Raw genomic sequence first — 25,358 nt, 5'->3', positions numbered from 1 at the left:
ATCCCTGTCGAAGAAACTAACATTTGGATTAATTTGTGAAGTTAAACAAAACGGGGCCGAATCATTTTATTTTCAGAAAGGTTTTCAGAATGGCTGTTTGAAATTGTCCCTTCTCATAAAGTAATTCGCTGCACAAATTCACAATTCAAAGTTGCCGCAGTCCCCCACAACTTCAATCGACGATTGTTTTTGCGATTGCATTGGACCTGGAAACCGCTCTCGGCATTAACCTCACTGAACCAGTGCCTGACCACCTTGTATCTGTCAGCGTGGAGGTGAAGGGGTTAGGGTCGCTTTGGGCCACTTAAAGTGAGACTGGGGCACGACGCAAGGGGGAAGGGCGAGTGTTCACCGAGGTTTCTCATACATTCCAAAAGCGACATAATGAAGATGCTGCAAATCTGAAGAAAACTCAGAAAAAGCTGGAAATACACAGCAGAACTGGGAGCGTTTGTGGCGGGACAAACAGAGTGAACGTTTCTGGTCGGGATCCGTTTGGTTAAATTCATCCAGTTATTTCCATTCTGTTTATCCAGTATTGAAGGGTGAGTGAAGAAACAGATAATAAGGCAGCAGTTTTAGTTTTCATTTCTTATCGTTCTTTTTTTTTCATTTTTCATCAGTTTCTCTTTTCTCTTCCGGATCTATAAAACGACGAAGATCCAATTTAATTGGCTGTTTCCGATATATCAATCGAAATTCAACATTTCAATCCAACAGATTTGTTGTTTCAGGTTATTTATCGCTCTCTGTGTTTTATTGTGATTTAATCTCTCGCGGTTTGTATGATGATCAATGTTACATCTTACTGTCTGTTCTGGTGAAGATCAAAAACAGAAACGACATTTCCAACATTGCACATCTGGCTGCACAGTCGGATCCGTTTTCACGGACAGGACGGGCCTCATTCTGCGCTGTTGTAAATCTAAGAGTTTATGTTTCCCTCTCTCTGGCCAAACTGCACAAACTTTATTCTCCTTTTATCTTTACTGATTTCCAATACACCATAGGCTACCGCTTTTGCTTTTTTCCTGCGTTTCACTGGATTAAAACGAATGACAACAGTAACTTTTTCCAGTGTTGATCAAAAGTAATCGATGTGAAACGTGAACATCGGTTTCACTGTTCGTGTTACTGCCTGAGATGCGGAGTAATTGCCAAAATGTCTGATTTCCCAATCACGATGTCCAAAGATGTTTGGTCGACTCTAGGTGGCATTGAAACGATTCCTTAGTTGCACAGGGGCTAGGCTACCGCCTGGCTCGTTGGTCTAGGGGTATGATTCTCGCTTAGGGATCTTCATTGTGTGAACTTGCGATAGGTCCCGGGTCCAAATCCCGGACGAGCCCTGCTTTTTTCAAATTCTAATTGCGGAAATCAGGGCGAGATTGAAACACCCTGTTAGTTCATTGCTGAGAATACTTCACTTCAGCAGACGTGAAGAAAATGAACGCAAAATCTCCTGGTGACATGGGATTCTGAATTCATCCCACTGCACCAAATGCAGCAATTCCCAACTTGTGGATTCAGGTGGGATGCCCAATGCAGTCACTTGCAATTTTGCCTGAACGAACACACAGAATGGCATCGTTTGATTTTTTTTTCGATATTTGAGCTGTTTTCTAGTATTTGCACTCAGCAGAAAGTGAGCGTTTCAGCAATCCGGTTCAGGGGGAATTAACAATTAGGACATCTGGGCAGGACTAAAATTGTGGAGCAGCAAAGTGTTTCACTCCCCGTATTACAGCCGGAGCTGAGCTGGAATTGTTAATTGCTGTCTTTTCACTATAGCGATGTAAAAGGGTGATTGAAGCACTTTGATGGCAATCAACATCTATATTCATTGAAGCAGGTCATCTCCGCTGGCTCTTTGGTCTAGGAGTGCGATCCTTAAATTGGGATTTTTGTTGAATTAGTTTGCGAGAAGTGAAGGGTTCAACCCCCAGCCAAACATCAACGTTTGTGGCTTTTGGTCCAAGATGTGGGCTGCGTAAGGAAAACAATGAAGAGCTGTGCTCTAGAAGGTGGGATTTAATGAAATCGGGAGCAGGTTTGAGAATCCGGGTCGTTATTGCTTAGAGTTTATCCACGCTGCACATGTGGGGAAAATAAACACAGGCCTTATAAATGTTTGCCTACGTAATCTGACTCTGAAATTATCCCAAAACAGCAATTCAGGCAACACCATGCTTGTGGGTTCAGGTTGCTGGCTGATGAATTCTGTTGTAATATTATCAGAAAGAACTGACAGAGCTGGTAACCCCGCAGCTTGGTTTTTATTTGACCGCATTTACACTGTATTCCAGGAGTTTCACTGAGGAGAAAATGGGCCTTTATGTGGTTCTGCAATCTCGTTCAGGGGGAATTAACAACCAACATGTAGCTGTAAGTAAGAATTTCCTTGCAGACATTAACGTGTTCCATCCCGCGCTCATATTCACATTTGAAAATGAGCAGTGTAACCAGCTCCCTTTCCTCGATGTGCTATTTGAGAAATCCGCTAAATGAGTTCTCTGCTACTGTCTACCTCAAGCCGATCGTCGCTGTTCAGATTAGTGTGGGTAGAAAATTGGCAGCTGGCAGTAAACAGGGAGTAGACATAAATGGGTCATTTTTTTCTGTTTGGCAGGATGTGACGAATGGGGCGCGCAGGGGTTTGTGCTGGGGTCTCAACTTCTTACAATTTATATCAATGACTTAGATGAGGGTAGGCAAGGCATAGTGGTTAAAATTGCAGAAGAAACAAACATAGGTAAGTTGCGAAGAGGACATAAGAAGATTGCAGACGAATATAGATAGGTTGAATGAATGGGCAAACATTTGGCAGATGGTGAAGTTTTTCGGTTTGGCACAAAGATTAAAAAAAACAGATTGTTATTTAATGGGGTAGGCCTGCAGAATTCCGAGATGCTGAAGGATCTAGGTGTTCTAGTTCTCGATTCACAGGAAGTTAGTGCAAGTACAGCAAGTAATTGAGAAACTCGTGGAATGCTACCATTTGTTGCGAGAGGAATTGAACATAAAAGTAACAATGTTATGCTTCAGTTATAAATGGTATTGATGAGAGCATATCTCCAACACTTTGTGCAGTTTTGGTCTTATTTAAGGAAGCAGGTAAATGTGTTGGAGGTGGTACAGAGGAGGTTGACTGGATTAATAACTGCAATGAGCGGGCTGCCTTGTGAGGAAATGTTGAACAGACTGGGCTTGTTTCCACTGGAGTTAAGGAGATTGAGGGGTGACTTTGTTGAAGCATATAAGATCCTGGATGGTCTTGACAAGGTGGACGCGGAAATGATGTTCACTTTTGTGGGCGAGTCCAGAACTAGGAGGCACTGTTTTAAAATTAGGGGTCGCCATTTTAGGACAGAGATTAGGAGAATTTGTTTTCTCTAAGACGGTTGTGTGACTTTGGAATTCCCTGTCTCAGAAAGCGGTAGGGGCGAGATCACTGAAAAATTTTAAGGCAAAGGTACAAATTTTCATGTTAGGTAAGAGAATCAAAGGTTATCGGAGGTAGATGGGAATGTGAAAATCGAAACACACGCAGAGCAGCCATGATCTTATTGAATGACGGAGCAGGTTTCAGGGGCTGAATGGCCGACTTCTGCTCCTATTTCGTAAGCTCTCCTGTTGATATGTTTGACCAATCAGAGTTGACTTGCCTTTTTTTGGAATTAAAACAAAAGCTTTGGATTAACTGTTTCTTGGTGCATTGTCCATGGCAACGCCTTAACCAGTCAGATTCCACATGCCAGCCAATCAGCACCCTGTTTATCACGGAGTTTTCAATGTTGTTCCCTTTGAAATTTGGCGTTCGTGTGTCTGTCCTGATAAGTGCAAGATGAAAAACTTCGACAGCATGTCTCTTTTTTTTATCAGAAACACTCAAGTTCTGTGCCACCAAGTGGCTATTTACCTTAAAACTGGGTCCTGTGGTTACTGACCCTTCTGTCACTGGGTTAAAAAAAAACGTTCTCCTTATTTAGTCTATCAAAATCATTCATCATTTTGTGCAACTCATCATTGTTTTGTCGACATAGGCGACATCAGGAAAATGCAGGGGACACTTTAAGATTGAAGCAGAATGTGTGTTTATCCACATTCAGGCTATTTCAACACCGTGCAGCCGTAAACCCGACCAAGGAGCTTTACAGGAGAGGCAACAAACAGCATTTGATACCGAACCATGTATTAGGCCAGGTGGCCAAACACTTCATCAAAGAGGTAGATTTTAAAGAGATCGTTAAAGGAGAAAGGAGAGCTGGGAGGTTTAGGGAAGGAATTGAAGAGCTGATGGTTCCGACAGCTGAAGGCCCGGCCTCCAATGGTGGAACAAGGAAATGCGCGAATCATCAAGAGACCGGAATTAGATTCAGACCGAGTAAGGGGATTGTCTGGAAATGGACGCGAAACTCCAGCCTGACAAGTGAGGAATCTACCCCCGACCCTCCAATATTCTCACTGCCGCTCGCCCCATGTGTTCGGTTGGAAAACATTCGGAAGCAGCATGTAATCTGACAGGGAACCCGGGATAAGCCTCCACTGTCTGACCGAAAACTGCAACAGGAGCTGATCATTACAACTGGGAGAGCCGCGTGGTGATGGTGTTGGTCTTGACATCCAGTGGTGGAGGTTCACATCGGCCTCATCATGTTATTGTTTAAAGGTGTCTCCCAGAAACAGTCTGGAGAGATGACAGGGCAGTTCTGAGAGGCAGTGTCATGCTGCATGTCACTATTACCAACTGGCTGCTTGTGAACAGGTTGGAGTCTGCCTGAGGGCTGAGCAAACTGACTGGGTTCGAACAATTCTCAACGTGTGTTGGAGGAGTTGCCCTGGCAATTTGATGATTCTGCTCAGTGGTTCGGAGGGAAAGCGAACAGGGACTTGAGTCACCATCGCCAACAGGCATTAACGAACCAGTTTCTCATTTAAACCACAGTCATGGAGTTATAGAGTTTTACAGCACGGAAAGAGGCCCTTCGGCCCATCGTGCCCGTGCCGGCCATCAATCCCCTATCTACTCCAATCCCATTCTCCAGCACTTGCCCTTTCTCCGGTACATCGATGGCTGCTTCGTTGCCGCTTCATGCTCTCATCTGGATCTGGAAAAAAAATATTAATTTTGCTTCCAATTTCCACCCCTCCATCATTTTCACGTGGTCCATCACTGACACTTCTCTTCCCTTCCTTGACCTCTCAGTTTCAATTTCTGGTGATAGATTGTCCACCAATATTCATTACAAGCACATTACTCCCACAGCTACCTCGAATACAGCTCCTCACATCCCGCTTCCTGTAAGGTTTCCCTCCCATTCTCTCAGTTCACTCGCCTCCGTCGCATCTGTTCTGATGATTCCACTTTCCAAAACAGTTCCTCTGACATAACTTCCTTCTTCCTCAACCGAGGTTTTCCACCCACGGTGGTTGACAGGGTCCTCAACCATGTCCGGCCCATCTCCCTCACATCCGCCCTCACACCTTCCTCTCCCTCCCAGAACCATGATAGTGTCCCCCTTGTCCTCACTTATCACCCCATCAGCCTCCGCATTCAAAGAATCATCCTCCGCCATTTCCGCCAACTCCAGCATGATGCCACCACCAAACACATCTTCCATTCAACCCCCTGGCGGCTTTACACAGGAATCGTTCCCTCTGGGACACCCTGGTCCACTCCTCCATCACCCCCTACACCTCAACGCCCTCACACGGCACCTTCCAATGCAACCACAGAAGGTGCATCATCTGCCCCTTTCCTCCCCCCCTCCTGACCTTCCAAGGGCCCAAACACTTTTTTCAGGTGAAGCAGCGCTTCACTTGCACTTCGCTCAATTTAGTCTACCGCATTCACTGTTCCCAATGCGGTCTGCTGTACACTGGAGAGATCAAACGCAGACTGGGTGACCGCTTTGCGGAATACCTTCAGTCTGACTGCAAGCATGACCCAGACCTCCCTGTCGCTTGCCATTTCAACACTCCAACCTGTTCTCATGCCCACATGTCCGTCCTTGGCCTGCTGCAATGTTCCAGTGAAACTCAACGCAAACTGGAGGAACAGCACCTCATCTTATGACTCGGCACTTTACAGCCTTCCGGGCTTAATACCGAGTTCAACAATTTCAGATCATGAACTCTCTCCTCCATTCCCACCTCCTTTCTGATCCCCCCTTTTCCAATAATTTCTGATTTAAAAAAAAATATATCTTTCTTTTTCCACCTATTTTTAAATTTATTTCGATCTATTGTTTTATCGGCATCTTTTAGCACATCGATCCCTCCTCCCCCCCCCCCCCACCACCCCCCCCCCCCCCCACCCCCACTAGGGCCATCTGCCACTAGCCTGCTTGCTGCCCTTAATGCCCCCATTAGCACATTCCTTAGATAATATCACCGCCGGCAACACCCCTTTGTCATTTTGTCTATGACACCTTTGAAAATCTCCTCTCTGCCTCCACCTATCACTGACCCCCTATCCAGCTCCACCTGTCCCACCCCCTTCTACCAGCTTATGTTTCACCTCATTTCTCTATTTCCTTAGTTCTGATGACGAGTCATTCGGGCTCGAAACGTCAACTCTATTCCTCTCGGCTGATGCTGTCAGACCTGCTGGGTTTTTCCAGTTATTTTTGGTTTTCTTTCGGAATTCCAGCATCCACAGTATTTTGTTTTTGTCCTGTATGCTACGTCGTTTCAAGTGTTCATCTAAGTGCTTCTCAAATGTCGTGAGGGTTCCCGGCTCCACCACCCTTTTAGGCAGTGAATTCCAATTGTCCTCCACATTCTGGATGAAACAAAAATCCTCAAATCCCCTCTCTACCACTTGTCCCATACCTTAAATATATGCCCCCTCGCTATTTATCTCTCAAAAAAGGAAAGAACTTCCTCCTAACTACCCAATCTCTGCCCCTCATAACTTTGTGCACCCCAACAGGTCGCCCCCTCAGCCTCCTCTGCTCTCAGGAAAACAACCTTTTCCGATCCAATCTTTCTTCATTGCTGAAAGGCTCCAGCCTAGGCAACATACTGGTGAGTCTCCTCTGCACCCTTTCTGGTGCAATCACATCCTTCCTATATTATGGCGAGCAGAAATGCACACAGTACTCCAGCTGTGGCTTATCTAGAATGTTATACAGTTCCAACATAACCTCTCTGCTCGGATAGTCAATGCCTCGACTAATAAAGGCAAGTATCCCATCTGCCTTCTAAACCACCTCATCGACTGCCTTCAAAGATCATTGGAAATGCACAACAAGGTCCCTCTGATCCTTTGTGCTTCCTAAGGTCCTGCCATTCATCGTGTGATCCCTTGCCTTGTTAGTCCTCAAAAAATGCTTCACATCACAATTTTCAGGATTAAATTCCACTTACCATTGTTTTGCCCATCTGGCCAGTCCACCTGTGTTATCCTGTGGTCTAAAGGCTCCCTCCTCGCTATTTACCACTCCACCAATTTGCTTGACATTTGCAAACTTACTGATCTTACCTTCTACATCCATGTCTAGATCATTAATGTACACTACAACCAGCAAGCGACCAGCACTGAGCACTGCAGTATGCCACTGGACACCAGCTTCCTGTCACAAAAACAACCTTTGACCATCACGCTCTGTCTCCTGCCACTAAGTCAATTTTGGATCTAATTTGCCAAATTTCTCTGGTCCCATGGGCTCTTATCTTCTTGACCAGTCTCCCATGCGAGATATTGTCAAACACCTTATGGAAGTCCACGTCGACTATGTCAACTGCATTACCCTCGCCTATACACCTTGTCACCTCCTCCAAAAAATCAATCAAATTTGTTAGGCATAATATCCCCCTGGCAAGACCTTGCTGACTATCCTTCATTAATCCTTGCCCCTCCAAGTGGAGATTAACTCTGTCGCTCAGATTTTTTCCAGAAGTTTCCCTACCACTGATGTTAGACTCACTGGCCTATAGTTCCCTGGTTTATCCCTACCACTCTTCTTAAATAATGGTGTCCTCCAGTCCTCTGGCGTCTCTCCTGTGACCAGAGAGATTCGAAAATTAATATCAGGGCCCCTGAAAACTCCTCCTTTGCCTGCAACAGCGGCCTGGGATACATCTCATCTGGTCCTGGCGATTTATCCACTATTACGCCTGCTAAAACCATTAATACCTCTTCCCTCTCGATGCTAATTTGTTTAAGTGTATCACAGTCCCCTTCCCTGATTTCTATGCCTTACACCGTCCTTCTCTATAGTGAATACAGATGCAAAGTGTTCAAATAAAACCTCACCGACGTCTTCTGGTTCCTCACACAGGCTGTCACATTGGTACCTATTGGCCCTATCTTTCCCTAGTTATCGCCTTGCCCCTAATATTCTTATAAGCGCCTTTGGAATTTTTATTTTATTTTACCTGCCAGCGTATTTTGATGCCCGCTCTTCGCTCCTCTAATTTCTTTTTAAAGTTACTCCCTGCACTTTCTATTCTCCGCGGGGGCTTCCGCTGTTTTGAGTCCTCGGCGTCTGCCCTAAGCTTCCATTTTTTCTCCTTTTACAATCCAGTAAATTTCTTAACATCCAGGGTTCTCCGGAATTGATGGTCCCACCCTTCACCTTTACGGGAAAATGTTGGCCTACACTCTTCTCATTTCCTTTTTGAATGTCTCCCACTGCGATGATGTAGATTTTCCTACAATGAGCTGCTCACACATGAATTAAAAACTAACTTCGACGGGACTCGCACTCACAACTTCTGAATGTCCTTTTTGTCATTGTTTTAAGCAATACACACACGATCCATTGCACTACAGAGTCTCACATGTGGCAGCATTTCCCTTTGCCTTATGAGGATTTCTGACAATGTAGGACTAGCTGAGAGCTGCAAAGTTCAGCATTTCTGATATTAGAATATTAACTACGTTTCAAAACGACTTCATTGCTGGTCAAACGAATTGGAACGTCATGTGTTCGTCAAAAGCGCAGTTCCATCGCTCTCCCTCTGTTCATCTGTCTGTTTCTGTGACTATCCCTCCCTAAAATCTCGCGCTCTCCCTCCCTCTCGATCAGAAAAGGCAACAGAGGGCTGAATGGATTCCGATTCCTCTTTCCCGTTTTTCTTAAGGAAAATCAGCCATCGACAGAAAACACTTTCCATATTTCGCCAAACAAATGTAATTTCCTTTTCAGAAAGTTCAGACGGAAATTTGAAAATAGGATGTTGTGCTACTGGGAAAAAAAAAAATACAGTTTAAAATTTGATGAACTCCCTGGATCTGGCGGCCCACAACCTCGGCTTTTTAAAGAATAGGTTGCAGGGATATTGTAAGAATGGCTGCTGATTTTCCAGATTTCCCCGATTCTAGCACGGAACTATAGACTGAACCTCCATCCCCTACCTGTCAGCCCTGTGTCGGTTCCATACCTGCTATTTCTGCCCTTTTTCTTGAGCTGTAGAGATTCCTCAGAAACCCTTCACTCACTCTAAGTTAGACTTCCGATCTCCGCCTGGATCGCTGTGTTACGCACAAGTTAAGTATTGTTCAATTTATAAACGAGTAAAATTCACCCTAATTATAACGCAGCAGCTTTAAAATGTTGTAAAGATGAAAAAATCAGGAATAAAGGCTGGAAAATCCGATCGTGTCAGTGATAATCTGTGAGATGTGAGCCTGTCGAGAGTGCCCGAGTCTGGAATGATGGGATCAATAGGGAGAAATTCTCAAGAGAGCGTTCGAGCTCAGAGTGGCGGGATCTATGGAGAGAGATCCTGAAGCGACTGTCTGAACCCAGGTTTTGGGTATTTTGGAGGTACAGGAGGGGGCCATTCAGTCCCTTCAGACTGTTCCCACACTCAGTTACACAATGGTTGGTCTGTATCTTAGCTCCATCCAGATGCCGTGATTTCCAATCCTGTTAGGCGGTTGCCTAGCAAAAATCTATCACTCGTAGTTATTGAATTATTAATTAAGGCAGCATTTACTGCTTACGAGGGAAGATTGCTTCACATCTCCATCTTGGCGCAAAGAAATAATTATTAACGCCTCCCCTGAATGGCCTGTCTCTGTTTGAAATTTATGTCCTTTAGTCCTGGACTCCACCATTTCACCAGTGTTTTTTTAATGTCCTCCTGAAATCTGTTGCTATCGTTCACATTGTTTAGTTCACATCTGAGTTTAGTGTAATTTTGGACTTTGTAATTGTACGCAATAAACACAAGTGTAAGCTATTAAAGTTTATGCAGAAGAGAAGTGGCTCTAACACTGACTCCTGGGGACATTACTGTCCGCTCCGCTGAAGTCTGGAAAACACCTGTTCATTGACAATTTTGTATCCACGCTCTCTGCCAGAAACAGCACGGTGAGATGACTGAGCAGTTTTGGAAAGATCGTGTTGTGCTGCGTGCCACTGTTCCCGCTGGCTGTATATGTCAACTTTGGAAACTGTTTGAAGAATGAACAGACTGATTCTGGACTGGCCTGGTGTTTTCTAGTTTCATGAAAAGTTGCCGTGAGAAGGTGAGATTCTTCTGGCCAGTGGTTCAGATAGAAAGTGGGGGCGGACAGGAACCGGTGTATAACTGGAGATGTCGGTGAAACAGCTTCCCTTCACTGAAAGCCTTGAGTGAAAGAGTGAGAAAAACAGAAAATGTTAAAAATTCTGCCAGTCTGGCGGCACCTGTGGAGAATGAAACAGAGTTAACGCTTCGTATCCAGTATTTCAGAGTGCCGAAGGACAGTGATATCGGACTCGAAACATTAACCCTATTCTCCCTCCACAGAAGCTGAGAGACCTGCTGACTTTTTCCAGCATTTTCTGTTTGTCTTTCTGATTGCCAGCATCCGCAGTGTATTATTTCTACTCACATGAATGATGGGCTCATTGATTTGCTTGTAACCTGATCTAAAATCTGACTCCAGTGGGACTCTAAACCACAACCTTTGAAAACCTTAATTATCACTGCCTAGAAGTTCAACCCGCTTTCCATTGCGCCGCAGAACCACTTCGGTTTGCGCGTGTTCCTTTCGGATTTCCAACAATGGATAATTGTTCCAAAGCTCAGCAATTTCCAACATTAGACCATTGATTAGACTTGAAAAGTATTTCATTCATTGTAACGCGTATTGAGACCCCTTGTGGTTGTGACAACAGCTTTAAAAAGGCAAGTCTTCAATTCAAACGCCTCAATGATATCAAGGGCAGTCGCTGTTACCTCGCCCGTTGAGCTCAGTTCTTCTGTCCATGTTTGGGCCAAGGCTGCAGTGCAGTCAGGAGCTGAATGGTCCTGGTGTATCCCAAACCAAGCATCAATGAACAGGTTATTGCTGAGTAACTGTTGCCTGATGGCACTGTCGAAGTCCCCATCCATCACTTTTTTTTGATCAGGAGTAGACTAATTGGCCGGGTTGGATTTATTCTGCTTTTTTTGTGGACAGGGCACACCCGCTGGCCTCGCCAGTGACGCCCACATCTCGTGCAAAAAAAGGAAATGTTCCAGTTCCTGTGTACAAATCTGATTAAACGACAATGAGATTAATGTAATCAAGTCTTGACTGCATCTGTTAATCGCTGGGAGTAAATTTGATTGCGGGATTCATGTCGTATTCATAAAACTCTGCTTCTGTACCTGAATGAGTTTGTTCTGTATCTGTCAGTCACAGGTAGTGTTTGTGAGTGTAGGATTCATTCTGTATCCCCAACTCTGGGACCGTTTGTGAGAGTAGAATTCCTTCCTTATGGGTCAATGTCTTCTACTGTAAGTGACGGTGGGATTAATTTTGTATCAGTCAGTGGTACTGATTGCCAATGTGGGAGTCATTCTGTATCTATCAGCCATCATTACTGTTAGGGAAATTGGGATTAATTCGTTGGCTAAATGTCTCTGGTATTTTCTTATTCACAGTGTAAGAAATATATCTTCTCATTTCTGTTGGACTGTTATAAAGAACATATCTCTTTATTTCCTGTTGGACTGTGGATTAGAATTACAATGGCTGCATGTTGAAAGACATGCTCATTGGAACAGAATGAGAGATATATACAATGCTGCAATCCTGGAACAGAGTGTGTCATGAAAGACAGGATGGTGCCAGGAAGGATTTCTGGGCCAAGGGAGCTGTCTGACAGCAACATTTTCATTGGCTCCTGAACAGTTGACCAAGGTTTTGTGTGAAGAGTGGTATAGCAGAAAGCTCTTGGCCTGCAAAGAGAAAACATCTAAAATCTATTTCCTCATAACTATTTAACTAGCTCTCTCTCTGAGGAAACCAATGTGAAAAGGGAAAGGGAAAACCACTGTTAGAGACATTGAAAGGTAAGTTATCATCCAATGAACTAAATTCTGAAAGTGCTGGAAGGCCACCTCGTGTCATCAACAAGATCTGAAAGGAATTTGGAAGACATCAATCAAAATCAATCCTTCCAACCCTGTACTCCAGATTGGTGTTAATGAACTGTTTTACCACACCATTATAATGCATGTTTTGCGTGCCTTATGTGTATGTGTGTGTGTGTGAGTGCGTGCGTGTGTGTGTAGGGGTTTAAGAAGCAGGTGGAGTTTAAGTTATAGTGTTAGAAGTTAGCAGTTATTTTTTTTTCTTTTGCCATTTGTTAAAAACAATTTGATCAAAAACAGTTATTTACTTATTACGTTTACAAACCTGCTGCTCATGTTCTGTTAACCTCAATTAAACAGTTTCGTAGAATTGGGGCAATCTGGTGGTTTGATGAAACTTTTTCACATTTATCGTGGCTCGGGGAGCAGTGGGGTTTGATATTGCAGCGAACTATCCCCAGTGAGTCGTGACATTCGGCAGAGCCTCGGTATCCAGATTGATTCCGCCGTTTGATGGGAATGTTAGGGTGGGTGATGTGCTGGGCCAGGAGTGTATCAATTATGGTCGAATACAATTCTGCTGCTGCTGATGGCTCTCAGAGCATGAGCCTGGGATCGCTGGATTACTCTTCCAGTGACAGGATCAGATTTCTGCATCTGTCATTCCCTGACACAATATATCTTCGTCATATTCAGTATGTATATTGCACTTTCTGATACTTTGAGGTTTGGGTCATTAGTTGAGTCTGTCAGTGGAGCTGTACGTATGCAATTGATTTGCCTGACAGTCAGCTTCCGGTGCTGTAAATGACCGGATTTATTCTGTATTTGTCAGTCTTTGGTATGGTAAGCGACTTTCTGAATCTCCTCATCCTGAATCTCACAATGGCGCTGTGTGTGTCTGTGTCTGTGTGTGTTTGTTGGGTGGCGGCTGGGGGCTGGGGTGTGTGGTTGTACGTGTGTGTGTCTGTGTGGTTAATTCATTATCACTCAGTGCTGCTGAAAGTGAGTGTGGATTAATTCTTCCCTCGTCTTTGCCAATTCCTAAGAAATGCTTAGACTGCGTGAGGTGTAATTGCGCGGCGGGTGGTGGGGTAGGGGGAGGTGTGTCGGGGAGGGAGGGATTGAAATCCATGGCGCAGGATGATGAGTGTGAAAACAGCCGACTTTAAAACATGTGTGTAGGAAAGTGAAGAGAGAGCATGTAGGTGAGGAGATCACAGAAAAGCGATGCCTGGAGCTGCCCCGAGAGACAAGTTTTGGGTTGTCAGTGAAAAAAAAACTCCTGTAATGAAGGCACAAAATCAGAAATAGGAAAAGCTGGGAATATTCAGCAGGTCTGAAAGCAGCTGTGAAGAGATATTCCTGTCGCCAGGATGTAACTCTCAAATTGGATGCTTCACATCGCTCAGATATTACACTCTCATCACCTTCGTGTGAGGAACAGGTCGGGCGGGAATTGGGTCTTTGTTGATTTGAGCAAACAGAGCAATGCAGCAATGAGAAGCTCCTCACCCCCCGGCGGCTTGGGGAAGGATGGGACTCAGATACAGGAACCTGACAGGTGCTGAAAAAAGGAAAATCACATCGAGTTTCAAATGCAATGAAGATGAAAATAGAATTCAAGACATTTGTGTAAAGTTCAATGGGTTAGTGTCCCAATAAATCACAGCTGCGATTTATGATGGCCGAGTGGTCTGAAGTGCTGTGTTTATATTGCCCTATTCTTCTGGAAGCGTGGGTGACGAATCCCCCTCCTGACATTAACTTTCCTTCCTCAGCTCATTCCAAACCCGCCACTCCTGCCGCCGAGAAGGACAAGGGCAACAGACGCATGGGAACACCATCACCTGCAAACACACGACATTAAACTGAAAAATAGGACAAGTGCATCACTGCTTCACTTGGAAGACGTGTTTGGGTTTTGAGGAGATACAAAATCTGACATTGTATCCCCTGCATTAGCACAGAAAGATGCAGTTAAAAGGGGAGGGGATATTGGCGGTAGAGCAGCGGTTGCGGAGGGGATTGTCCCTTCAGTATGGTGAGTTCTCCATTCAGGGGAGCCACACACCGCCCTGACCTAGAAATATATCGCCACCCCTTCCCTGTCACTGGGTCAAAATCCTGTTCCGCCCTTCAACTGGATCCTGGATCATCTGTTTCTGAACTGCAGCTTCCTGGCAGGATTTCACAGACAATCAAACCAGTGCTGATTCAAAAAAAACCTCGATCCATCTCATTTTTAAAATTGCCACTTGACTCTAAGTTTCGTTCGCTTTTTGGGAGGAAAGTTCTAATTTTTCACCACCCTTTGTGTGAAGTGTCTCTTTACCACATCATGAAAGGCTCTACACTCATTTTATACTTTACCCCAGTTTTCTGAACCGAAGTCGTGCCCGATCTGCGACATATAACTAACTGTTCATTAAATTCCTCCACCGCGTTTGGGCTCTGTGGCTTCGTTGGTTAAAGCGCCTGTTTAGTATTCAGGAGACCCTGGGTTCAAATCCCAGCAGAGCCTCGCTTCCATTTACAAGTTCTGGGCTGATTTGAGCAAGTTCTTCGTAACAGTGCAAAGCATTTCTTGGTTCTGATGAGTATTTCCAAATTGCTAACTCAAATTGCCCTCCCTTGTACAGCGGGTTTTCTTCTAACATTTCAACACAACTGAAGAAGAGATTTGTGGAAAGTGGCCACTCACACTGAGAAACTCTCCCTCGTGTGACTCCACCGGAAGAGATGGGCGCTATTCTATTTAACAGTTGAAGTTCAGAACACTGACATCCAGATTCTGGAAGAACAAGACAACAGAGCAAGGTAAAACTCACTGGGTCAGCGATAGGATTCAAACTTCATCACCGGAAATAAGAGGAAGAGAAGTGAACAATAGTTTACTGTGTGAACGCTGTAACAAGCAGTTGGCAAATTCTGCTTTCCGAGACCTCACTGAAGATGTGCAATGAACCTGTTTTCCACTCCGTTTAAAATGCTGAACATTCTGAGTTTACATCTAGGTGGACATTCGGTTTAAATTTATTTGTGAAAAAGTGTCAATTGTTTACATGTTGTTAACGTGGCAGCACGTGAACATTTCAAAGAGTTCTCCTCACAACCTGCTCAACACGTTTCACTGAAAGAGATTATCATTTATCTTAAATATCCTTTCACAAAGAGGGATATTAGGTGTCACTCCACGGACATTCCAAAGGATTTGGGACGGATTCATTACAAATAATCAGGACTTTCTAAGCACCTCAGTCAGCCACAATTTCTTCCAAAGAAACCGCTTTCGACATTCATCTCACTGAAGCAGAGTGTGGCCGTGTTGTATCTGTCAGTGTGGAGGTGACCAGTTTCGGGTCGATATCCGCCTGTTCCACCCTAGACTGGGGCAGGATGTAAGGGGGAGGGTTTCCCCGAAGTTCGGAAAACATCGTCATTCGGAAAAATGAAACAAATTGAAAGGAACCAATGAATAAACCCCAGGGCCCAGATTAGGGAATCTGTAGATTCCCCTTGGGAAAGTGAATGGGAGCAGAATGAAGGGTGAACATTCCCACTGCCCAGAAGCGGTGAAGACACAGCTCAGTCAGCCCGGCCCCCTCCATTCTCACGCTGGAACATTCCTCACATGGAAATTGTTTAACCCAGTGAAATAAATCCTTACAGCCGATAATTTATACAACTGATTGAAGGAATGTCGAACGTGGTTACCGAGTGACGGTGAAAAGTTTAACATTTCTTCCGTTCAACCAAACAGCGATGTAATGTGTACATTTTTTTATCATTTTAAAAATAAATTGAAGGGTCTGGGTAAAAATGTTCAGTGTTTGTGAGAGTGGGGTCTGGGTGAGCAGCTGGTGAGTGCGACAGGGCCAGTGCTGGATGCAGGAAGCTCCCGTCAGTGTGGGTGGGTCTGATGGGGCTGAGTGATTGACAACTGGCGGTTGTTGGTGTTTCCATAAATCATGGAAATTCCCTCCGACAGTTTATTTTCTTCATTTGATTGTAAACAACTTGAGCAAAAGTGAATCAGTGCAGGAACATTTTTGGTCTGTATGTAAGCGGGGGGGTGGGGTGGGGTGGGTGGGGGTTGGAGGGAGGGGGGAGTTATTTCAGCTGTCATTGTCCAATGGTGAAAAGTTTCGATGACAAATCCACTGGGTTTTTCCACTTTGACTTGAGTCCTGCTCCGTGAGGATCTCTTCAGTATTTTTAATTCTGTTTTATCTTGAATCCTCTATTTCCACAGGATGCTGGCACTGAAATGGCTCATACTTCGCGCTGTTGTTTCTATGAAGCAGGTATTGTCTGCGCGGTCTGTGGATATGGGCCGAGATTCCCGGAGTTTGGGGGAATAGCATAAATCGGTGGACCAATATGAGATTAGTGGGATACGAGCTTGGGACATTATCCAGTCTGTGCTGGGGGACTGCTGGGAAGGAAGTTGTTTTGTCTGCTTATCCAAGCGGAATGTTGGGGATAGAGCGGCTTTCAGATCCCGAGGGGAGGGTGAAAGCCTTTCACTGAGTTTGAAGGTTGTAAATCAGATCCTGGAAGTATTGCTGCTGTGATCCCAGGAGGTGGGGTCTCATTTTTAGAGGAAAAAACTTACATCAAAACTGAGATGTAGGGCATTGGAATCTGCTCTGCACCGATTAAATTCTATTCATCTTTGTTTCCCGTAATAAACAAGAGTTGTGAAGCAAAAAGCTAACATCAAGGACCGGTCACTGAAGTAAAAAAGAATTGGAGATGCGGGACGTTAGAACCTGCTCAGCACCGATTCACATTAACTCAATATTGTGTCCTGGGATAAATAGGTGGTTTGTTGCTGTCCATTACAAAAACAAATAGAATTCTGAAGGTTCTGGCCAGTAACTTCACAGTTTCCACTATTACATCTCTCAGCATCGTCAGCTGCATCCCATTAAGTCCTTGCGACTTACCAACATAAAGTTCAGCCAGTCCGTCCAGTACCTCTTTTTAAACAAGAGTTAAATATAAAAGAAGGCAGTTGTAAATTGTGGATGGAGAAAATGAACACTTTTGTTGAAGAGGATGTAAAGGAGAAGAGGGAAACCTTTGTGATAAAGAAGTAGGATTAACAGAAATAAAAATAGCAATAAGTGGAATGAAGGAAGCGGGGTTTTCATCGACTGATTGCCGAATTTCACAAAGATTCATTTAATAGAGATTGAAAATCCATTTTTCGACGTCTTTAAGGAAATTAACATTGATGGAAGCCTATCCTTATCTGTAATGCATCATATCTTAGTTAACAAGAATCATGTGGGTAAATGGGATTCAAAGAATTGGAGGCATATCCCATTATAATAATGATTATAAGATCCTGGTGAGGGCTAGGGAAATGTTTTGGGAAGAACAGCAAGACCTTGGAAAGTGTACAGTGGAGATTTACTGGAATGGTATGAGCAGTGAGGGGTCCCGTATGTGGATGGACTGGGGAAAAAACTGCCAGTGTTCTTCTTTTCACAGGGAACGTTAAGGGGAGATGCAGTCTAGGTATTTAAAATCATCCCAAGTATTTTCTTTCTCATACAATACGGTTTACCAATTGACAGAATGTTTGACAACCAATGAAGAGTACATATACTCTGCAAGATTTTCTATTGTCATAATTTAATTCGTCAGGAAATGTTTCACATTGGTCCATTCCAAACAGTCCCTGACCTGATGTGATAGAAATTCCTTTCACTTACAGAAGCTGCATTTCCAACATTGCACACCAGGCTGCTCATTCAGAACCTTCTTACCAACTTTTCATGGATGGAAAAAGGGTGTGAGACTGTGTTCTAAAACTCAGACAGGTGACCAGGTGACTGAGAGTTTAAGGTGCTGGATTGCTAATCTATTGTGTTCTGCATACATGGGTTCCAATCCAATCCTTGCTGCCAGTTTGTGGATATTATTAATTAATTGTTGCTTCCTGTTTTGTTACATTTTGAATAAAATAGACCTGAAATCCGTTGCTTGTCAATATCTCACTGGAGATCACGGATTTGTTCAGACTTCATCAAAACTGAGACTGACAATTACAGTTCTTCACCCAAATTATACGGGAATGATTATCAGACAAGATTCATGAAAGGAGGCAACGGAAAAAGTTAATGATGATGGAGCAGAAACATAACATTATCCTTGGGGAACACATTTAAGTTGAAATTTGCTTGATGAGTTCAGTGAGTGAGCAAGTTTTATCAAATGAACTTTAAAGTGATGGGCTGTCTAATTAATCCTATGAAGGTTAGAGTGGACTGTTTGTTTTTGTGGTGAGATGTGGGAAAAGGTGGAGAAGCAGGAAGCTATGTACAGACATCATTAAAAGCTAGTGGACAGGAAGGTAAAAATACTGTAATAATGCTAGTAGAATACAAAGGATTGGACCTCTTGCTACAGCTTTATAAAACTCTGTTTAGATCCCATTTAGTTCACTGTGTTCAGTTCCGGACAACACACTTCAGGAAAGAGAGATTGGCCTCCGAGTGGGAGCAGCAGAATTTCACCAGAGTGATACCAGCCTCAAATGATGACGGATTTCAAAGACTAGTCTCGTAATGCCTTGAATATCGAAGATTAAGGGGCGACCTAACTGAGATATATATGATGATTAAATGATTTGACAGGGTAGATCTGGAGGAACTGTTACCTCTGGCGGGGGAAGACCAGAAGAAGGGGACATAACCTTCAAATTAGAACGAAGCCTTTCAGGGGTAATTTCACGAAGCACTTCTTCACACAAAGGGTGGTGGAAATAATGAATTCTCTCCCTCAAACAAGCGTTAAAGCTGGGAGTCAATCAAAAATATCCAAACTGAAACTAATGGCTTTTGTTTGGTAAGAACTTTAACAATTACAAAACAAAGAGGGATAGACGGAGCTAAAATACAGACCAGTCATGAGGTCATTAAATGGCAGAACAGGCATGAGGGAAGAATACTTAACTTCTGTTTGTATATTCCGATTTTCATAATCCTGGACCGAGCAAGTTTTCAAATTCTGATCCAGTGTGTAGATATTGCCTCATGAAGTTAATTCCTCCACCCCCTCTTCATAAGGAAAAAACTAAATCTGGAGGGAACTGAATCGAGGTGTCAGCCTTTGTTGATGCCATTATTCTCTCAATATTGACAGTCTCCAATCCTGAACTAGAATTCCGCACACAACTCAACCCCGAGTAAATACTGCAGATAATTAAATTATCCTCTCCAACCTGCATTTACTAGATTTTACAAGCTACCAATCCTATGATCAATATTTGGGAATTTAAATCTTGAAACATCTGTCTGTTAACCCAATTCCGTCGTGTTTTTTCAGGGGAGCGGAATTAGAATCCAGTTGTTTCCTTCTCTGTTCATATTCTCTCAGTGTCGACATCCCTCACTGATTGGACGGGAAGTGAGTTTGTATTAATCCTGTGATGGAGAAACCTGCTCCGTGACACAAACATTTTCTGTGTCTTTTTTAAAATTTCAGATGATAATTTCTCATTGAAACACAGGAAATCATGAAAGTTTCCCGGCTCCTGGATACTTTTATGAGCTGATGAAATAAAATAAATCCAATTCCTGCACATAATGAATTCAGGCAGGAGGAGATGCCTGTATCTTAATGATCAGATATTGGATCTGATGAAGAAAGTTTTTTGAAGGGAGATGTGTTCCTGTGTGATGCCGGGAAGGGGTTTGGTTTCCCACTTTAAACTTTGACCTTTCAGTTAGTTCTTTATGTGCAGCAGTTTCTGGTGGTGTTATTGAGTCAGGAAAGTTGGTCAAGACAGTGGGAGAATTCCCTGCGCTCCTTTCAATAGCACGGGGGAACCTTCATCAACATCAGGGTCCAATTTAATCATCTCTTCAAAAACCTGCTGCCAGTTATTGCTCAGGGTTACATTGAGCTGGGACACTGAGGTTAGTGACTTAATGAAATCAGTTCTTCATACAGAAAACATTAGCCCCTCACCCACTCTGATCAATTAGACCCTCTATCCTTTATTAATGATTCATTTGTTGTGATTTTGAGTGCCACCCGAGTTGAGTTTTCAGTCAGATTTCGTGTCTAATTGAGCAAAACCGAAACTGATTAAGGGAAAAGGAACATACACTTTCTGTCAGAAAGGGGCAGCTAATTTGCACAGAGGAAACTCCCACAAACATCAATGTGATCATACTTCGGACTGTTGATTGATGGATAGATATCAGCCAGTATTCGGGACGGGGATTACTCCACTGCTCGTGTGTTTTCTGCCGTAGCACCATCCGATCACTTACAATAAAATGAGAGGATGGACGGAGCTTTGTTTTAATGTCTCTTCTGAAGGACAACACCTCCCTCAGTACTGGAGTGTCAGCCTTCCTTGTTACAAGAAAATTCCTTACTGGGATTTGAAGAAAGACTCCTGTGTTTTAAAGGCGAGTGTGACCAAGTCAGCCCCAGTGAAAGTGTTTAAGAAATCGCCCAATCCACAGCTACATGACTTGGGTAACTATGTGGTCATCCCCTGGCAGGTCACATGACAGCTGGAGCCACAAGGCATCACAGCCAGATTTGTGACTGGATTCAAACCCAAAATCCTGTCTCAATGACATCTCAAATAAAACTGTCGGCTGCTTGAAAACGCAGCAATTAAACTTGCTGCCTGATCATGAGAGCGACTGTGACATTTACAAAACTAAATCATTTGATAAAATAGTTCAAAAACCATCAAGATTGAAATCCTGTGAGGAAAAGTCAAGTTATTATTGAGAACTCTGCTGCGAAAGCTTCATTGGACAGCACAGAAATCAGGTGAAGAGTCTGAGTAAATCAACACCAGCGAACAAGTCAACATCAAAACTGAATCAACTCTTGTGAAGATCAGTGAGTAAAAGCTGAGTGCTCCGTGCACCATCAGCTCATCAGGTGGATGCATTGTCTGGATAAAGCATTCTGTTTAGAACAGGATTTATTGACCTGAGTTGAGCAGGCACGTTATTGCAGAACAAATAAGTTACCTCTAGATTTTCCTTTGAAAATATAGAAATAAGGGGCAAACTTCTAGTTTGTTGATATATTGACTTCACATAAACTGGACTTACAATACAAATGAATTGATCTTCAAAATCAAACCTTACTTTCAGGTAAATTACGTGGAACAATTAAATTACAAACAAGAACTCAAGTGACCTGTGAGCTCAAACACAGAGAGAGTAAATTTCAGAGTGAAAACTTAAAAATTTCAATTTTTTGCAAGTGGGGGTTAAGTGCAGAGGGGGAAGGAGCTGCTGTGTAATTTTAACCGAGATACTGCAGCAAAAGTACAAGAGGGAAGGAGTGGAACTCTCTAAATAACGAGAACTTTAATTAAATAGACAACTCATTTCAGTGAAATGTTGGGACAGCTGAGAGCTGTTGCCTACACATCCTGTGCTCTGTGGGAACTCCAAATAAGACTGATGATAATAGTCAGATTCATAATACATTAGCGAACCAAACAGAAAACAGAAAGTGCAGAGGAGAGATGGAAAAAGGAAATTAGATCAGAAGAGAGAGCGTTTGAGAAAAGATTTGCAGGTAACAACCGAAAACACAGAAGATTTTTTTACCAGCATAAGGACAGTAACTTAAAGGGGGGCTCATTTGGAGATCCTGTGCGGGGAGAGGGCATGGCTGAGGTACTAAATGAGAACATACAAACAAACTAATTAGCAGCAGGAGTAGGCCACTCAGCCCCTCGAGCCTGCTCCGCCATTCAGTAAGACCCTGCCTGATCTGATTGTAACATCAACCTCACATTCCTGTCTACCCAGAATAACCTTTCACGACCCCCCCCCCCCACCCCCCCTCGTTGATCAAGAATCTATCTAACTCTGCCTTTTAAATATTCAAAGTCTCTGCTTCCACAAGCTTTTGAGGAAGAGAGCTCCAAAGACGCTCGCCACTCGGATAGAAAAGAAGCTCTGTTTGAAATGAGCGACCCCTTATTTCTAAACAGTGACCCCTAGTTCCAGATTCTGCTACAAGAGGAAACGTGCTCTCCACCTCCACCCTGTCAAGACCCTCAGGATCTTAAAGGTTTGAATCTAGTTGCCTCTTACTCTCCCGAGCTCCATGTGATACAAGCCTAACCTGTTCAACCTCACCTCATAAGACAACCGGCCCATCCCTGGTATTCGCCTCGTAAACTTTGCACTAAACCTGTCATCACAAAACAAGTGGATGCTGCTGATGTCATTGGTGGGGAAATTGGATAGGATGAAAATAGATTAAGTGGAAGCTATCACAAGGCTGGCACCGCTCACAGTAGAAAAGCTGCTCGATCCGCATCGGATACACCTTGGATTACTGAGGGAATGAAGGGTGGAAATAGCGGAGACTCGAGCCACAATCTTTCAATCCTCCTTGGAGTTGGGAGTGAAGCCAAACAACTGCAGGTTGTTCATGTTACATCCGTGTTTAAAATGGAGAGGGATAAACCCAGTAACTACAGAGCAGTTAGTCTCATGCTGGTGCTGGGGAAACGTTTAAAGACAATAATCCAGAACAAAATTCATTGTCGCTCGGTAGAACATGAGTTGATAAATGATAACCAGCACAGATTGGTTAACAGAAAATCAGCACTGAAATACTTAATAAAGCTCTTTGATGACGTGTCAGAGAACATTGACCAGGGGAGCGAGGATGATGATGTGTGTCTGGACTTCCAAAGGGATTTGAAAAAGTCCCACATAATGAACTTGGTAAAATTCCAGCAGCTGGGATTAAAGGGGCAGCGACAGCATGGATACAAAATTGAATAAGGGACAAAAAGGGTAAAGTTGTGGCGAGCTCTGAAGAAGAGTCATACGGACTCAAACGTTAACTCTGTTCCTCTCTGCACAGATGCTGCCAGGGCTGCTGAGTTTTTACAGCATTTTCTGTTTTATTGTAAATTTTAATAACTTCCAGCCTATATTCAAGTTTGCTGATAACACTAGGTTAGGTGACATGGTTAGTAGCGTATGTGGGAGTAGCAAGTTTCAAAGGGTCATTGACAGATTCACTGAGTGAATAAAACTGTGGCCGGTGGTGGTCAACACTGGAAAGAGTGAGGTCATCCATCTTGAACTAAAGAAAGATCCGAGAATTTCCTAAACAGTCAGAATCTTGGGAATATGCCAGAGGAGCCGAGAGTGAGAGCTGAGTGAGACCAGAGGGTGGAGAAAGAGCCTGCATAGATATGTAGATGTTCAAGTGAGTGGGGATAAAATGCAAGTACAATGTAGTAAAATGTGAGGTTGCCCACTTCTGCAACAAGCATAGGAGAGAGGAATATTACTTACTGGAGAGAGACTGCAGAATCCTGTGGCACAGAGGGATCCTTGTACAAGAATTACAAAAAATGTTTAGATGACATTGCAGAATGCTGCAGTACAGATGGATATGGGTGCCGCTGTATAAGAATCATTGGAAAAAAGTTATCATTTAGGTGCATCAAATACTTAGGAGGGCATGCAGAATGTTGGTCTTAATTGCAAGGGGACTGGAATAGAAAAGCGGAGAAGCCTTGCTGCAACTGTACAGGGCATTGGCGAGACCACACCTAGAATAATTGGTGTTGATTTGGCCTGATTACTGAAGGATGGACATAACTTGCATTGAAGACAGTTCCCGAGAAAGGTGACTGGGATATTCCCTCGACTGAGGGGGTTTTCCCAATGAGGTAGGGTTGATCAGGTTGGATCTAGACTCACTGGAATTTCGAATGACTTAACAATATGATAGTGAATAGGAGGTGGCCACTCCGGCCATTTGCGTCTGTGCCAGTTCTTTGGGGTCAATGGGCTGAGGGAATTGGCTCGGATGTGTTCACAGCATTTACAGCTTGTGTCCGGCTGTGACTAAATGGCATATTGAATTTTTTGCAGGAAGCTGATGCAAATAACGGATATGCTTGTGGGCAACAGAAAATGCTCCCTTTTGGCATTAATGAGAATGTTAATAGCATAAGGTGGTTTCGATCCATCGACCTCTGTGTTATGGGCCCAGCACGCTTCCGCTGCGCCACTCTGCTGCATGGCTGTTAATGTCTGCTGTTCCATTATAGTTTTAAAGTGTTTCACATGTTTAGAATATATTTCCTGCTGTGGAATTGTGCTCTCTGGTGTTGAGAAATGTTCTTTGTTGTTGTGTAAAATGCTTCCCTGCAGTACAAACGTGTTCCCGGTTGTATAAATATGATGGCCGAGCCAGCGAATCCCACATCCATTGAATATAAAAAAAAGTTCCGCTCTGGTGCACTTCTCAGCTCTGGCCAGTAGATGTCAGCACACTCAGACAGCGACAGGACAGACAAGAACCGTTCACATTTTATTGGACGGCGAAGGGAGGTATTTGGAATTACTAACGGTGAAGATGACATTTCATAATATTTTGTTATACCAAGCAGAAGTTATAATGTTGTGCTGAAACCGTCAGATTGTTGTTTTGTATTTGAGAGTGAGATACATTCTTCACTGGCCTTTTCTGGCCCATTTTGTAAATGTGGGATTCAATATCTATGTCACTCACTGGTACTGTGTGAAACTGAGAGACATTCTGAACCTGTCAGTCTTGGTTACTGTATGTGAGTGTGGAGACATTGTCAGTGGATCTGCCAATATGTTTGGATTTATTCTGTAACAGTCACTCTCTTGGACAGTTTTTTTTGTGTTATATTCCATTCCTATCTGTGTCAGTATTTTCTGATACTGAGAGAGGTGGGTTACATTCTGAAAGTGTCAGTGGAACTGTATGTGGAAGGATTTTGCTCTATCAGTCAGCTTCTGGAGCTGAAAGTGAGTGGTGGAGTTATTCTGTGTCTCTCATTCTCTGGTACAATATACCTGTGTCATATTCAGACTGCATATTGCATTTTCTGGTATTGTATGTGCGTCTGGACACTTTTTGAGCCTGCCAGTAGAACTGCAGGTGTGCAAGTGTTTTGTTCTCAGTCACTTTCTGGTAATGCAAATGAGCTTGGGACTCATTCTGAATCTCTTACTGGTCTGTGTGTGTGTTTAGCTCTATCAATCAGT

The 25,358-nt window shown here is 43.6% G+C and overlaps 1 non-coding gene across 1 annotated transcript; it reads left to right on the top strand.

Annotated features, from left to right (window-relative positions):
• The first annotated feature begins 14,750 nt into the window (after nt 1-14,750).
• trnat-agu (transfer RNA threonine (anticodon AGU)) lies at nt 14,751-14,824 on the top strand. The gene has a single exon. It is a non-coding gene; the product is annotated as a tRNA-Thr (tRNA).
• The last annotated feature ends 10,534 nt before the right edge of the window (nt 14,825-25,358 follow it).

Source organism: Cetorhinus maximus, chromosome 31 (assembly GCF_964194155.1).
Source record: "Cetorhinus maximus chromosome 31, sCetMax3.hap1.1, whole genome shotgun sequence".
In the NCBI taxonomy this organism is placed as follows: domain Eukaryota; kingdom Metazoa; phylum Chordata; class Chondrichthyes; order Lamniformes; family Cetorhinidae; genus Cetorhinus; species Cetorhinus maximus.
Note: the sequence above shows the minus strand (reverse complement) of the source record. Positions and strands in the feature narration are given on the sequence as shown.